This window comes from Anser cygnoides, chromosome 5 (genome assembly GCF_040182565.1).
Source record: "Anser cygnoides isolate HZ-2024a breed goose chromosome 5, Taihu_goose_T2T_genome, whole genome shotgun sequence".
Lineage (NCBI taxonomy): Eukaryota > Metazoa > Chordata > Aves > Anseriformes > Anatidae > Anser > Anser cygnoides.
The window spans coordinates 39,229,956-39,246,808 of NC_089877.1; the positions used below are offsets into that span (position 1 = coordinate 39,229,956).

The following is a 16,853-nucleotide window of genomic DNA, read 5'->3' on the forward strand; positions in this document are numbered from 1 at the left end:
CCCATTGTCACTTCTGTCAGATGCAACAGAACTGGGGCTCTCTCGCTTTCCGTTGAAGTGTTCACACCATGTTTCACATCATCGAAGTGTGTACAGGAGACAGAACCTTGCGTTGTGCCTGTTGTTAGTTGTCTGGGATGGGATGGGGACTTACCAGCAGGTTCGTAGCTTGGGATGCTAAATTGTTGTGAGGACCTTCTGATTGTTCATGTCAAGGCAGAGTCCACTTTTTAAAGTTGTTCTCGTTAGTTCTAATTTCCAGATGGAAAAAGAAGGTTATTTTAAGGAGCATGATGAGAATGATGACATGAAACTAAGCTGAGCCAGGGATAGACCAGAGACAATATAAAATCATAGTTAATTCCTGCATAAACTCATAATATTGAGGACTGTGTTTTAAGGTCTGGCCTCCTGAGTCAGGATATGGGAAGGAGCTGTGAAGCCTGAAATGCTGAATCAGTTGAGCTGAGTGTAGTATAAAGTAGACATTGCAAATAGCTTGAGTGCACAAGGTCTCAAAGGTAAAAAGGAACTGAGAAAATATACTGCAAAGGAAAGTGAACTGGTCAAAAGGCCCCATTTGTCGATTTAAAATTCTCCAGAAATGTGGAAATGCAATGGAGGAAGATTAATGAGTGCTTTTCCTGTTTCTGCGAAGGAAGAAGAGAACTAGGGAGAAGTTTTAATCAGGCAGTTAAAAAATATATGTAAAGGAAGTACACCGAATTGGGTTTTAATTGGTCTCTGGCAAATAAGTCAACTTCTAATTTTGCAAGCTCAGTCCCTGGGAAAGAATCAGATTATGGTGGGGAACTAGAATTAAAAAAATAAAATAAAATCCAAGAGAAGCTGGTAGAGGTGCAAAAGCAAAGCCTGGATAGAGAGCTTGGGATGCGGCTGGGAGAAGCGGCTGGGGCAGTGGAAGAACGGGACTTCAGTCCATGCTGGATGAGGGGACAGAGCTGGGTTGCGCAGGAGGAGGAGCAGAGCAAACCCATGGTTGCTGGGACATCTGTTGGCACATGCCAGCACAGGGAGCAATCACAGCAGAAAGTGGCTGGGAGTCAGTAAGCTGATGTGCCCATCTCCTGTTACCACCCCGTGACAGGGTGGCCGTCCCCCAGTTAGGGGACAGGAATCCCAGGACAGGGGATAGGAATCAAGATTTTACGGTAACGCAATGGCAGCGTCAAAAGCTTTAAACCTTGATCTTCTGTTTTTTTAAAAACAAATTTATATTCCATGTTGACTGCCTCCTTCTAGTGTGAGAATAAGTTTCTAACATGTTACTCTGAGCTTGTTTGAAAAGGCACTGTGGCTGTGGGGAATCTCCAGAGACGATGGAACAAAAGAATGCCTCTCTCTCTTCACTCAGCCTTCAAGCATGAAGGAGCTATTTTTAATATCACAAATCAATGCATATGGGGAAACAGATCCTCTCGGCAATGGAGTGTCAGCAGCATCTGAGAGAAAGATGCAGAGAAGCAGGGCTAGCGACTCTAAGGGATCTCCAATATGGCATCACCCACCAGTCTTGATTGGACTATTAGCTATCTCTAATGTTTTGCTGCCCTTGGTAGCCCTATAGACAGGGCTGGCCTCCCAAAGAAGTTAAGTGCAGCAGAAGGGATCAGTGCTGCTCTTTCTCTCAAAACCCTTCCTTCACAGCTCAGAGTCCTGCTTATCAGCTGTTGAAGGTGTGGCTGCTTTAACTTACCTTTATTCCTTGGTGACTTTATTAGATTTTGATCTAGATCAGAAGTTCATAATTTGTGTTTTCATAAAACATCTGAGTGAGGACCAAAGTCTGCTCTGATCACTTCTATGTGGTATAATTCAAAAGCATTGCATCCGAATGTATGAAATTAGTTCCATGTAGGGCATATTAACTTTAGTTTAGGACCTCATAATCATTATGAACTTTGGAGTCCATGTCAGAAATCATCAGCACTGCGAAACCATATTTTTTGTCTTCCTCAGAAAGCTACCTGAGTGGAGATGTGAAACTTAATCCTGCCATTATGTTTGCAGATTTGTCTCTGGACTTGTTTTTTCACAGAAGCAAAATTATTTTTTCAAGGAGCAAACACTACTCAGAGAGACTGACTTCTGTTTGCTGTGGACCATCCCAGATCTGTGTAACTTTTCCTGAGTACCCATAACCCCAGAGGCATCGAGACCACTCTTTCAAGCTGCTCAGTAATTATTAAGGCCCCGGTTTTACCGAACATGCAGATAAAAAGCCTGAAAAAGTCACTTACATTGTCCTCTTGATCTGGTTTCACTCCAGTGTTCTGTCAAAACTAGGGTGAAGTAAAGCACCCTACATTCTCATAGATACAGAAAGCACTCCTTGTACTCATTAATTTCCCTTGCAGTATCACAAAGCATTTTGTAAACATAAGCTAATTACATCACCCCGGGAAGATGGCCCTTCTCTGGACTCGCTCGAGCACGTCCATGTCCTTTCTGTAGCGAGGGGCCCAAAACTGGACACAGTACTCGAGGTGCGGCCTCACCAGAGCCGAGTACAGGGGCACAATCACTTCCCTCGACCTGCTGGCCACACTGCTTCTTATACAGGCCAGGATGCCGTTGGCCTTCTTGGCCACCTGAGCACACTGCTGGCTCATATTCAGCCGACTATCCACCAATACTCCCAGGTCCTTCTCGGCCAGGCAGCTTTCCAGCCACTCATCTCCCAGCCTGTAGCTCTGCTTGGGGTTGTTGCAGCCCAGGTGCAGGACCCGGCACTTGGCCTTGTTGAACTTCATGCAGTTGACCTCAGCCCATCGCTCCAGCCTATCCAGATCCTCCTGCAGAGCCTTCCTGCCCTCGAGCAGATCGACACACGCACTTAGCTTGGTGTCATCTGCAAACTTACTGAGGGTGCACTGGACGCCCTCATCCAGATCATCGATAAAGATATTAAAGAGGACCGGCCCCAGTACCGAGCCCTGGGGGACTCCACTAGTGACCGGCCTCCAACCAGATTTGACTCCATTCACCACAACTCTCTGGGCCCGGCCATCCAGCCAGTTTCTAACCCAGCGAAGCGTACGCCAGTCCAAGCCACGAGCAGCCAGTTTCTTGAGGAGAATGTTGTGGGGAACGGTGTCAAAAGCCTTACTGAGGTCAAGGTAGACCACGTCCACAGCCTTTCCCTCATCCACGAAGCGCGTCACTTGGTCATAGAAGGAGATCAGGTTCGTCAAGCAGGACCTGCCTTTCATAAACCCATGCTGACTGGGCCTGATCGCCTGCTTGCCCTGCAAGTGCCGCGTGATGACCCTCAAGATAATCTGCTCCATGAGCTTCCCCGGCACTGAGGTCAAACTGACAGGCCTATAGTTCCCCGGGTCTGCCCTCCGGCCCTTCTTATAGATGGGCGTCACATTGGCTAGCCGCCAGTCAACCGGGACCTCCCCCGATAGCCAGGACTGCCGATAAATGATGGAAAGCGGCTCGGCCAGCTCCTCCGCCAGTTCTCGCAGTACCCTCGGGTGGATCCCATCAGGCCCCATCGACTTGCGCACATCCAAGCTCCGTAGCAGGTCGCCAACCATTTCCTCATGGATAGCGAAGGCCACATCCTGCTCCCCATCCCCTTCCACCAGCTCAGGGCACTGGGTGTCCGGAGAACAACCGGTATTGCCGCTAAAGACTGAGGCAAAGGCGGCATTAAGCACCTCAGCCTTTTCCTCATCCTTAGTAACTAGGTTTCCCCTCGCATCCAGTAAAGGATGGAGATTCTCCCTAGTCCTCCGTTTCGCGTTGATGTATTTGTAAAAGGATTTTTTGTTGTCTTTAACGGCAGTAGCCAGATTGAGCTCCAGATGAGCTTTGGCCTTTCTAATTTTCTCCCTGCACAGCCTCGCTACATCCTTGTAGTCCTCCTCAGTGGCCCGCCCTTTTTTCCAAAGATTATAAACCCTCTTTTTTCTGCTAAGCTCCAGCCGCAACTCTCTGTTGAGCCAGGCCGGTCTTCTTCCACGCCGGCTCATCTTTGGGCACGTGGGGACGGACCGCTCCTGTGCCATCACGATTTCCTTCTTGAGGAGCGCCCAGCCTTCCTGGACTCCTCTGCCCTTCAGAACCGCCTCCCAAGGGACTCGGCCAACCAGCGTCCTGAGCAGCTCAAAGTCAGCCCTCCGGAAGTCCAAGACAGCAGTTTTACTGGTCCCCTTCCTGGCCTCGCCAAGAATAGAGAACTCTACCATTTCGTGGTCACTCTGCCCCAGACAGCTTCCGACCACCACATCTCCCACCAGTCCTTCTCTGTTTGTGAAGAGAAGGTCTAGCGGGGCACCACCCCTGGTAGGTTCACTGACCAGCTGCGTCAGGAAGCTATCTCCCACGCTCTCCAGAAACCTCCTAGACTGCTTTCTCTGTGCCGTGTTGTGTTTCCAGGATATGTCCGGGAAGTTGAAGATATCTCAACTGCAGATTCACAAACAAGGAAACCAAGGCCCAGAAGACCTAAGTAAATCAATTATGAGGAAGTTTCTGGTTAAAACAAAGACTAGACTAGAAATCTTTACCAAGTTCCTCATGCTCTAATTGCTGGGCTACAATTGTGAAGGGATTCTCCCCCACAGCACTGCTGCTTTACAACAGCTCTCCTAACTATCTGCTGCAGCCCATCAGGTCCCTGTCTGAGCTTGGTTATTTTCATTGTCTGGTGCAGTGTCAGCAGATGTAGTTCATGTCTGTGTTCTGCATGTACAAGCAGGAGGGTCTGCTTTAGGAAATGCACCCATCCATTGCTAGCTGCATGTGTACCACCATGGATATCAGCACTTCGGTCCAGGAAATTTTGAAGTAAGTGACTTAGAAAGCAGCCCCTGCATGGGAGCTCTGTCCAGAAATTTAGAATGCAAAACATTCCAAGGGCTGAACTGCCCTCATAGATAAACCATTTCCAAGTGCCTTTCATGTACCACAGAGTAAGAGCAATTAGCACGCTTCCGCTGACGTGCAGCAAGGTCATGCCCAGCTTGTTTCTGTATCTTCGGCTCAGAGCACACATCGGGCCATTTTAGAAATTTGGGCTTTTGTCTGAAGACAGGTCAGCCTGCATCTGCTTCCCCTTCAAATCTCCCCCAAAGTACAGACATCTGGACTTTTTCAAAGACATGGAAGGAAAATTTGGCATCCAGCTCCAAATGTTTCTCAAAATCTTCCCCACAAACCCTTAGAAACACGGACCCTTGTGCTCACGCTGTTCTCCATGTGCTGAAATCAGTGGAATTACACCACTGTAAGACAGAAGTAAGGGGAGGAAATGGCCCCGTGAGAGGCCCTTCTGGATAGCAATGGTGAAAATGAAGCCGTTAATCATCATATTGCATGGTGATGAGGCTCGGCTGCCAGGCTAATAAATACTCTGATCCAGTGTGGTATGGATGCGCAGCCAGATGTGTTCTTGTCTGCAGAGGCAGCAGAGGGATTTCAAGGTCTACAGTGGGTCTGCTGGAGACAGAGGAATTATTAACACTGCTAGCAATTTGAATAGTCAAATTGATGAGGGGCTCAGGGAAAATGTCAGTAAATTAGAAATCATTAGAGGCATTTTGAAAAGCACTAAGGTTGAGAATTTTGTTAAAGGACGTGTTTGTTACAAAGACGACTGAACCCTGTTAGAAATGAAAAGACATTTTATAATATCACTTGACTGAAAGAACAAGGGCATACATGTGTCTGTAAGTTGCCACACACACACACACACTGGCAAGCTTTTAAAAGAGCGAAGTTTCAGAAAACAAAATGAGGGCAAGAATTTGAACAGGATGGGGAGTTGAAACAGAAGCTTTTAATTGCTTCCTGATTGCTTGGGTCAAGTGTTGAATATGATAAAAGGGAAAGCAGAACAACATGATTTTCTGTTTGATTCTCGCTCCTGCTGTTCTCTGAATGGATATGGTGACGCACCAGGGAGGGGGAAGAGATGGGAGAGAGAAGAGAAGGAAATGGCTTCTCAAGACTTTCTACTTTTGTGCATGAAAAGTTGAAATATTGTAATTTTTATTTTTTTTTACCATAATCAGCAGTAATCATCCACCTCTATAATGTTTTGTAACCTCTTGATTAGCACAAACTTTATTTGATGCTTATCAGTCCAAAGCAAAGGGAACATGAAATTAACTTAGGGTCAAATCTTGGTTTCCCTCCTTTACCAGCTTCCTTTTGACATATGTAGTAATATTGTTGAATAAGGAATGAGTTTAAACTATGTATTTCCATGTTATTCAACACAACATTTTTCTTTTGAGCATTTTACTTTAGCCAACCCAAACCTGAATACTCCCTTAAATACAGCAGGCTCTGGTGTAACTGTCTGGCCTTTCAACTTTCTTTCAAATAGAAAATTAGAATTTCGGACTTCTGATCGTGTAATTCCAGTAGATGAACTGATGTTGAATGTAGATATTTCTTTTCCAGTTTTGTGACAAGTCACACTGGTCCAAGGAGCATTTCCCTTCCGTTTTGAAAGCTGAACATTTTTATCCTCCTCAAATGGGAATATTCCCACATTGTTGTCTACAGGAGTTTGTCTTTCTCTCCTGCATCTGTATACAACACAGGCAGGGAGGCTGCACATCTGAAACAGCCACAGGGAGTCCTCAGGAGGCATCCTGAAGCCATGTGAGGAGTCATCAGCAGGGATTTTTCGGTGATGATCTCTTGCCAAAATCTCCCATGCGTTTTATGAAGCCGGTGGAGTGCTGCTTTAGTGAGCCTTAGCTGCGATGAACAAATCCTGTATGGGTTAAAATAAGTTGGGACGTCGCCTCCTGTCCTCCCAACTAGGCTTTTCTTCCATAGAAATTCACTGCACATCTCTGAATCCCCTTCTCTCTCCCCACACTCTTTTTTGTGAGGCATGTATAAAGGGACGTTGTTCAAAGATATTTTAATAAAAGTGACTCAGAGCTGCTGTATGTTCCAAACTTATTAAAAACAATAATGATTTTGCACACTGAAAATGAGGCTGGCAAGTTCAAACTTTACAATGCAAAACGTGACAATCTTCCTTGTCCCTATTGCCTTCTCTCCACTGCGAGGTTAGTGGACAGTCCCATTCAAGAGGGCAGTTTTTGAGGCATTTAAAAAGGTCAGTTTTTTGAGGCCAGCTGGAGTTGGGTTATTGATACATACGATATCCCTACAGGGATCTAATTTGCAACATGGGGCTTTGTAATTTCATGCTAGAACAGCATAAAATGGAAGAATAACTCATCCAGAAGGAGAGGATTATGTAACAGTAGTAAAGGAGAATTTGCACAGACAGTAAAGATCCTTTGGAAAGTCATGTTGCTGGTTCTGCAGTGCCATACACTCGCTAATTGGTTTCTAACAACAGGGAGATACATTACCAGCAAGCAGAAAAAAAGAAGGGAAGAAAATAGCTTGGTATTAATACAGCTCACCTTTGAAACTCACTCAGACAAAACTATATTGCAGCTGAATAAAATCCTCCGGTATTGCCCAGGCTCCAACTAATGAATGCCTGCATTTCCTTCTCCTTTCCTTTTCTTTCCCATGGTGTTACTGACTGTGACAAAAACAGGATCTTTGGTGTCATTGGAGTGCTTCAGCCACCGACAATGCAGAATGAGACGTTTGGCGCAGGGATGCACACAGCCTGTTACAGGTCATGTCAGACAGAAGCAGTACGTGCGCTGAGAGGCACAACACGCTGCATCGAGGATTTGGTGTGGAAGTACGCCGAGTTAATGGAAGCTGCAGGCTCTGCCCTGGAAATGACACTTGCCAGCAAGAGCAGAAGAACTGCTGACATGCAGAAAAAACTTTGAAGGTTGATGAGCTGGATTCGGAAACCTCATTAATTATTCCAACACACAGATGCTCTAAAGGTGCTGCAGATCTTCACTGGAGAGTAGGGTAGACAGCATTACGCAGCCCACTTTGCTTGCCCTGGAACTGGAGCACCAGAGGATGGGGATGATGTGAAAGTAGCAATGACAGTGCTGTAGACAGCTAGTCTAGGCTGCTCCTAATTTTAAAATAGCGACAGTAGACGTACAAATAAAAAAAAAATAGTGTAGGTGTGGGGCAGCTTTAGTTTATTTAGGGGTTGCTGTAGGCCATGGATCAGTCCAGAATCTGAGTGGAATCTAACTGAAAGACAGAGAAAACAAGATCAAACAGGTAGAACTGCAGAGTAGAGATCTGGATAAAAATCAACGAACAACTGAAGGCAGAGATCATGGGAATGTCCTGCTGGATTTCTGCATGCTGGGATAGTAACAAGTATAAAGGGAAAGATATAGCAGCAGTGAGGAATATGCTTGAAAATGAGAGGCAAACTGGTGTTGAAGGAGAAGATGTATAAGCAAGAAAAGCTCCGAGTCCACCAGTTAAGGAACGTATTAGAAGAATTTGACAAGCTCAGGAAAGTTCAGAGAAATTGCATTGTGCAGATGAAAGGCAGACTAGAAGAATATGCTGAGAAAGCTGCATTTTTGGTGGTAGTGAATGAAAACAGATCCCAGGCATGCTTTTCTTTACGGCAAGAGTCTGCTGAAGCCAAACTTCTGGAGGACTTGCTCCCTTTGGTTAAAAAAACAAAAATTCTTCTGTTGCCTTTGGAGCATCATAATGCTCCTGCTGTTAGTAGCAGCTTGCTTTGGAGTTCTCGGTTTCTGTTTTATCATGAGCAACATTCCAGTACTGTTTAGTGGCCATACATTTGATACACTGATGGAAGTGTTGTACCCGTACTTAAGTTTTAAATGTGCAGGACTATTACTATTTTAAGAATAGTTACAAAGGCACTGCAGAGTTGTCCACATTGATTTAATAATCTCCTCTTCCATGCCTTCATGCATAAATTCACTCATTTTTTTTAGAATTTAAGGAAAATTTAGGTTCTGACCATAGGTATTTTTGAATGAAATTGTTACTGTGAATATATTTTACAGTATCTAGCTGCATGCAGTAAAAACTCAACAGAGGATTCTCTGCCTCAAGCAAAGGAGACAAAAAAATTGCACTTTGTGCTAATCTGACTGAAAGTAGGAATATGCAATACTTGATCCTGGAATTTGCTTCCCTACTAGAGTGCCATCTTCCAAGTTTTTTCAGCAGTGGGTCACATTGCAGAATATATCTTTTCTCTGGACTTTGAGGAAGAGCATGGAAGAATGTCAAGATGTAGGAGAGATCCATGTGTTAGTTTAGGTTGGTTATGAAGGGCTTTCATTAGTGGGCATTAATTCAGACAGTGCGTATTTATGTTTAGCTAAAACCTTTTGTTTGTACATCTAGAGACAATAGGAACAGAGGAACTTTTTAAATACAAATAAATAAATAAATGCCACTTTGTGGATGGAAAATTAAATCCTAAAGACCAACATGGCAGCTGGCCAACTGGTAATCATGCTGAGCCTTCAGAATTATCCCTGACATTTATGTACAAAGCTAGTAGACGAACCTTGCCAGGCAGGAGCTAGCAAACAAGCAGTACGCTGAACAAATATGATACTGGGAAAAAACAAAAACCACCACCACTACCACCACCAAAACACCTTTGTCAGCGAAGCGAAAGCTGTGATTCCAGGACATCATTTTTGCTAGTGATATATGCAGCAGCTTGCAGCAGTAGCAGTGAAGAAAAATTCCAGAGATGAAAAGGCTAGAACAACCCCTTAATCTCCTTCGTGCCTGTCCTGTGTGACAAGAAAGTCTCCCTTTGAAATGAGAAGAGATACAGCCTAGAAGAGGAAAGTTTGAGCATAAAGAGATTGGGCAACACTCTGAGGTAAGGTGAAGTCAGAACAAAGAGGGTTTCTATTTAAGATGCTGAACTGTGACTCAAAGGAACTAAATTTTCTTCCTGCAACCTTCCTCCTTTTCCTCTGGCAACTCACTTAATCTCTCTGTATCTCAGTTCCCCAACTGAATAATGAGGGAGTAATATTAAAGAGTGTCTCTTTTGATACTTGAGAGCATTTATTTTTTGTTATTATTATTTTTTTGAAACTTGAATCATTTTACAGAACCAAGGGAGGGGATGATAGGGTGTACAGTTAAAAGAGCAGAGCAGAGGCAGGGAATATCCCCTTGCAAAAAAAGGAGCAGTAACAAAAGGCTGAGGGTAGGAATCTGTTAGCCTGGATCAACGTCATCAGTCAGAACAGTTTATGTACACACAAAAAGGCCAGCTTTAGTCAGAGAAAAAGCCTGGTGCAATTAGGACCCAATCTAGAGACCTTGAAGTAATAATGTAATTGCATAATACTAATAGTAAGAGATGAACTGCCTCTGTGGGGGCACCTGCGCCAAGGTAGTCTGAACTGGCATTTCACTGACAACTGCAGCAATGCAAAGCTAGATTGATATTATTTAATTTTTCTTGTCCACTTCCACAGGGAAAGCCATGAGGAAAACAAATGTTTGTTGGGGACAAAGGGAAAAAGGAAACATGGCCACCAAGAAAGGGTTCCAGAACTGGGTAGGGTTACTGGAGGTAACTCTGCAACGGGGTGGACAGCTGTGTTGCTGTAAATTTTCAAGAGATCTTCTCAACCAGCTTCAGCTGCCGTCCTGTATGCGTAACACACCCAAAATCTGATGGTGGCATATATAAAACTTAAGAGGCTTCTGTAGGAGCTGATGGCAGCGTTACAGTTTGCATATGTATTTTCAGTATAAAATCGTTGCTTCACATAACACATAAATATGTGATGAATTCTGCAGAGAGGAAACATCTCCCTGTTTTTGATAAATTGTTTCAATAACACTATTTACAGGTGACACAAAAATAAGGTTTATCTGTTAAGCTAGGGTTAAAGAACCAGAATGAGCCAAAAAATAACATATGCAGCACTGTCCTTTCTACACTTGGCAGTCTTTATGAATGATATGTAGAAGGCTCAGATAATCCTATGATGTTTCTGTCTTTTCTGTCTTTATTTTAGGGGGAAAATAATATATGCTTGGTTATAACAAAAAAAGCAAAGTTGTATTTTTAATTCACACTTTTTTTATGCTCTGAATGTAGTTGTACGGCTGAATTCCTGCAGGGGAAATCTGTGCAATTACAGTAGGTGACAACACCTTTCCATTGAAGATACCATATGTACCAGAAGGTGCTACACAATGCTATAAGCAGCAAAGAAGCTGAGCAGGAAATGACTTGAAACAGGTATGTAAGCATATGTGTTACACAGATATATTTGTGTGTTATACAGACTTCTCCTGTATTTACAATTCATTATAAGTTTAGTTAAACCTATATTTAAAGCAGCAACACGTTGATTTTAAACATTAATTTTCTTTGTCTGAAAATTTTACGTACAATGGTGAAAACTAGCTTTTCTTGCCTGCCTTATTTCATTTGCACTCTGATTGAGTTTGTTACTTTTCTGGCATTTGTTCTTTCCAGGTGCGTTCTTGCATACAATTTGAGGTGTACATGAGGTCTCATGAGGGTTCACATGCACACCCACTTTTACAGAGATTCTAACTGGAAGAGCACTGTATGTTAAGGAGTTAGTGATCTGTCATAGCTTACCTGAGAAGGTGCAGGCCTGTGCTGTCCTGTCCTGTCCATACACATTGGTATCTGAGTCCGTGTTGCGCTGCATGTGCACTTTGGCAGCAGGAAAAACTTAGCCTGCTAATTGTACTGAAGAAGCCCTTTGGCAGCTCCCATTTGGCACCAGTGATTACACCACCTGCATATCCTGTATTTATCTTTTAGTGAAGCAATGTGTTTACATACAAATGTCCATTTGTTTGACAGTAGAAATGATGAAAATAGCTATTTTATTCTAAGAAAATTCTGGAAAAGCTCAGGAAAATCATACCAAAACGCCAGTGACCTTCTTCATGGATGGGGTCTGCAACATATACCAAGTCCTGACTGGAGATCATCCTCCAATGGTGCACAATCCAGAGTTTCCTGGCCTTTGAAGGCATATACTGTTATCTATAGTATCTTCTTTTTCCTTATAGTGTTGTCAGCTGCAATAAATTGAATTCTAGTTAATAGCTCTCAGAGAATCACTCACTGAGTGACTTTCATACTGGGGTCTTAAGAAAATACTTCCATTGCTCTAACTTTCTCCCATCTGCTAAATGATGGAAAGAATGAAGTACACTCTCTAAATATCTGGTCTGTAATTTCTCTCTGTAAATTGCACTATGGATATTATGTCCTGCAGTAAATGCTCGAGACCTTGAGCACACTCTCACCTTTTGTGCATGTTTATTGACATAGAGTCCTTCCCCTAAGGGTGCCAAATTGTAACATATGGCAGGTGTGGTAATATCCCCATCTTTGGGAGTGAAGAGGATGTGTGATGAGATCCAACTTACTTTCCAAGATCACATAGCCTACGGAAACTGAACTTAGATCTTCAGCAAGTCTAATAAGATGAGTATTGCTTTTGTGTTTAAAGCAATTAGCTCTAAACAAAAGACCAGTACCTCATTAGAAGTCTCCCTTGTACAAAGAAAGTAAGTTTCTTCTTTCAGATAGTTGCGTGACTGAACACTGAGGTGACACCTCATATGATGACACCTAATGATCAGTGAACAGAAATAGGAATCCAGAACTTCTTGATATATTTATCTACAGATGTAGGCTCATCCAGTCCAGATGTTTGAGACCAGTGAAGCTTTGGCTGACCCAGATTCTTCTTTTCCTCAGGCCTGCCTCTGGTACCATAACAGCTTTGAGGCTGTTGGAAGAAACTTGCTAAAAAATTGCAAAATATGCATTTTTAGCAGTGTTGCACTCCCGCAGCTCCTACTGATTTCCCATGAGGCTGAGGTAAGTCAGTTTTGCAGAGATGCTCCAGACCCTCTGTATATATTGGTGCTGACTTCAAAGGAGGCTGAGGATCTGACACTAGAGAAACAAGAACAAATACATATAAGAATCCTTCCACTGCAGGCACAAAGCCTGCAGCGCAACTTACTGTGCAACTTACCTGTCTCCCATAAATTGTCACATTCAGCAAGAAAGAACCTGGAGGAAAGATGGAAATAGTACATCAAGCCATTGTATCATTTGAAAATAATCTTTTCCAAAGGGAATATTGGCTAGGGACTTTTTTAAGAAGATGGAACTTCACAGCTGACAAATGTACCTAATATGTCAATGTAGTAATGAAGTTAGTTCTGCACCGTTTGGAAAACAGCAAATTTCCTTGCAAGGTTTGTGATTAAACATCTATCAGAAAATAATGATTTCTTTGCAGGCACTTAGGCACAAAATATAAAGACAAAAAGGGAGAGCCAACCAGAGAAAGAACCTGCTAAATATCACTATTGAAAGCCACCATTAGAGTCTTCTTAATATTCACTGTTCATTATAAAAACTAGTATCTATAAAACTGAAGTACCCAATGGGAGAAAGTATGACATTTAACTTGCAGAATGCCTTCTCCCTTCAATTCTTTTTCTCACACAAAACTGATGCTTATTTTGTAAAGAACAGTTCAGGAGAGGAGAAAGGTAGCATATTGATTTGGATGTGTATCTTGTTATTGAGGAGGAGCGACAGATTAGCTGAATTACAAAAGAGAAAAACTGTATTTTGCTGCATATAAGCAAAGATTTCTATAATGAGTTTGAGTAAGTACGAGAGCAGTATTGACTTGCATGGGGATGGAGTGGGAGAGAAAGGATTTCTGCCCACTGTGATGAGCATGGGGAACTAACTGTACCTTTCAGAAGCCCTTGCCTGAACCTGCTGGAAAGGTTTTTTATGTTGAACAGAGATTCACATTTGCACTGCTTGAATGTACACAAAATATTAGAACAAATGGGAAACAGAGAACAAATCGAGTATGAAATATTTTGAAGAAATCTGAACAAACAATGTTTTGAAGGAAGTTGTTGCTTCTTCCTGCATCATTTCACTCTTATTTTTCATTGTTTCTCTCTGTCCTTCTCCTAATTTACATTCCGATGAGGAAAAAAACCAAAAAACAATACCTTCCCCTTTCTACATATATATTTTCTTTTCTGAGAAACCCTTTCAAAAAGAGAAAAAATGAAACAAATGCATGGAAAATGGTGCAACATGTAGACAGGATTTCTACTGTAATGTCTACTTACTGACTGGCATGGTGGTAGATACAAACTTGGGTATAACAACCCAAAAGGCTGTATGCCCTTCTGTGATTCTAGAATGCAAAAATCTAAGTGCCTTAGTCTGTATTTTCAAATAAAGGCTTCCAAAGTCTGTCTTTTTAAAAATGAGGCAGCAGGAATTCCCTTATCTGAGAAATAAACTAGATAAAAATGATAATCTGCGTCAATAAAAAAAAAAAAAAGATTTCATTTGGTAGACTTCTCCTTAGAGAAGAGACCAGCTTCTTTTTAAATAAACAAGCATGTTGATTTATTCATAATTACTGTGGATAGATATTTTTGCCAATCAAACATAACAGGTATGCATTGTAGAACAACTCCATAAGGAGTTGAGAGGATGCAATTCATTAAAAACAAACAGGTCACTGCATTTAGGCAAGAATAATGAACTGCAAAAACAAAAGGTGAGGAAGGACAAGCTAAGTAACAGCATGGCAGAAAAAGATTTGGATGTTAACATACATCATAGGCTGAATGGGAGTAAACAATGTCATGCAGCTGTGAAAAAAAAAAGCAAACACTTACTGCAATTTTTAGCCAGTGGTATCACCTACAAAACATCTAGCAATTCTTCAGCTCTCCTTCAAGATGCTTATGCCCCAGCTGGGATGCTATGTCCAATCTGGGGTACTTTAAGGAAGGTATGATCCTATTGGGGAAAAACAAACAAACAATCAAACAAACAAAAACAACAGAGGAAGACACCAGTGATTACCAAGCTTCATGGAAGTATAATTGTAAGTAAAGGCTAAAGGAATCGTCCTAAGTTTAGACTAAGCTTAGTCTGAACGGCTGAACATCAGAGAAAAGAAAACTAAGAGGTAAAACAATAGCAGTCTTCAAATACATAAAAAGTAATTTCAGTGAGAGGAACAAACTGCTTTCTGTGTCCTCTTCATTTTGCTTTCATAACTGTTTGCTCATCACTTTTGAAGTACTGCTTGGAAATCAACGTTACCCAAATAATACTAAGTATAGTCTTTGCACTACTACCATTTTCCTGGTGCATTATAAATACACTTAAGAAATACAATTTGGGAAAGGCAAGGCAGAACGGGAAAAAAATCTTTTCCATGATTGCAGATTGCTCTCCTCCTCTAAAGCAGCTGCTGTCAGAAATTGTTTTCAACAAACCTTCGCCTCACCTCTGTGCTGAATGAGCTTACAGAAAAAGCTGGCACGAGCTTGATTTGAAATGAAATAACTCCCATTTTAGAGTGGACTGTGTGATGAAGATGTAGTTATAAAATAAATAATGATTCAGCTCTAACTTTCAATTTTGTCCTTATTAAGTTGCTCAACCAGGTGTTGAAGCCAATAGAATTTGCTTTTTCCCCTGTTGGAAAGCTATTTTGAGTGCAGCGTGACTGAAGAACAGCCACTTATTAGCTGCTCGGCAGTGCTTTCGGCTTTTCTGCTAGAATCCCCCGCAATTGCTCAAACAACACTTTTGCCAATACTCATCTAGCTCAATCAGTACCTATAACACTGGGGTATGAAATTATGCGGTGGTTGCGGTGGTGGTAAATTGCCTGCTGTTTAACATCTCTGTTTCATGGCCTGGTACTGGGAGGGATGCAATGCTGATTTTGAGCTTCAGTTTGTATTTAATTCTTTCTCTCTTCACTCTATCCACTTGAATTCCCCTGTAGTTTCAGTGCAGTATGCATCCTGGCAGAAATTCCTGAATAATGTTGCAGAGTTGCCATGGTTTGTGCTGGAGCTATCTTTCCTTCAGTGATGAGTGATGTAATCCTTCTGCATCCCAACTGGACTGTGAGGATTAATTAAAGTTTGCAATGCGCTGTGAGTTCCTCACATGCTACTGAAGTGGAAATTATTGTTTGTTACAGCCAGTTTGAATGCCATCTGGGATTTCCATGTTAGTGTTGCAGCTCTGTTGTGCGTCACCAGGCTGGAGCTGGTACCATGAACGAAAGACTAGCACTGCACTCTGTTGTTGTGTATTTGGTGCTGTGTTCAGAGCCTACTTAAGGACAAATACTTCCTGAGAAGCTGAACTCAGGACACTGGCACTCCATGGGCTTTTCTGTAGATTAAAGCCTGCAACATCCCCTTCCTTTTGCTGTACGCCCACTCAGCTATGAGCTGGATCCACACAACAGCAGATCCCTTCGACCTTCTCCACCACCACCCTTGCCAGCTTTGAGAGACTGTGCAAGAAATGACGGAGGAACTGGGCTCTGCACTTTGCAAGAGATGCTTTCTCCCATGCAACAGAATTGTACCTTTCTGTTGCATCTAAATCCCTCAGGGACACGGCAGAAGGGACTGATCTTAACCGAAACACAAGCACAGCGATTCCGCAATATTCTTGTATGCTTTTAACACCTACAGAAATGAACCTAAAACTTGCTTTGCTAATTTGCAGGGCCAAATGAATGTCTGTGTACTAAACAGCACAGCCATGATTTGTTACTCTGCTTTTATTATCCAGCTTTAGTTCAGCTCAGAGCGCGTTTTAAAACACACCCGTGTGCCTTCAGTCTTTGCAAGCCCCAACAAACAAACCAGGTTTAAATGAATGCGGGAACTCCCCCGGTATCCTGACAGATGCTCATTATTGACAGAGAAAATGACATAAAATGTAACCACCCAGTTTGCTTCTGAGGATTCCCTGCAAAAGATGAGCTAACAGTTTGAAATTCACTTCCTAGATGAAAGAGTCTCTTTTGTTTCTTACACAAATAAACTGGGAGGAT

At 42.5% G+C, this 16,853-nt stretch overlaps 2 long non-coding RNA genes across 4 annotated transcripts in view; one reads left to right on the forward strand and one right to left on the reverse strand.

The window, feature by feature from the left end:
• The window catches only part of LOC106042577 (uncharacterized), a 30,520-nt gene that overhangs the window by 10,780 nt on the left and 2,887 nt on the right, over positions 1 to 16,853 (reverse strand). For 2 of the 3 annotated variants that reach the window (XR_010831819.1, XR_010831818.1), the window contains 3 exons: positions 14,656 to 14,779; positions 12,963 to 13,000; positions 11,540 to 12,880 (listed from right to left, as the gene is read on the reverse strand). This is a non-coding gene — a long non-coding RNA (uncharacterized lncRNA). The remainder of the gene's footprint in view (positions 1 to 11,539; positions 12,881 to 12,962; positions 13,001 to 14,655; positions 14,780 to 16,853) is intronic. The other variant, XR_010831820.1, reaches the window with a different exon arrangement.
• On the forward strand, positions 9,389 to 16,011 carry LOC125183114 (uncharacterized). Its single transcript, XR_007164315.2, has 4 exons — positions 9,389 to 9,784; positions 11,027 to 11,170; positions 12,680 to 12,802; positions 15,783 to 16,011. It is a non-coding gene; the product is annotated as an uncharacterized lncRNA (long non-coding RNA).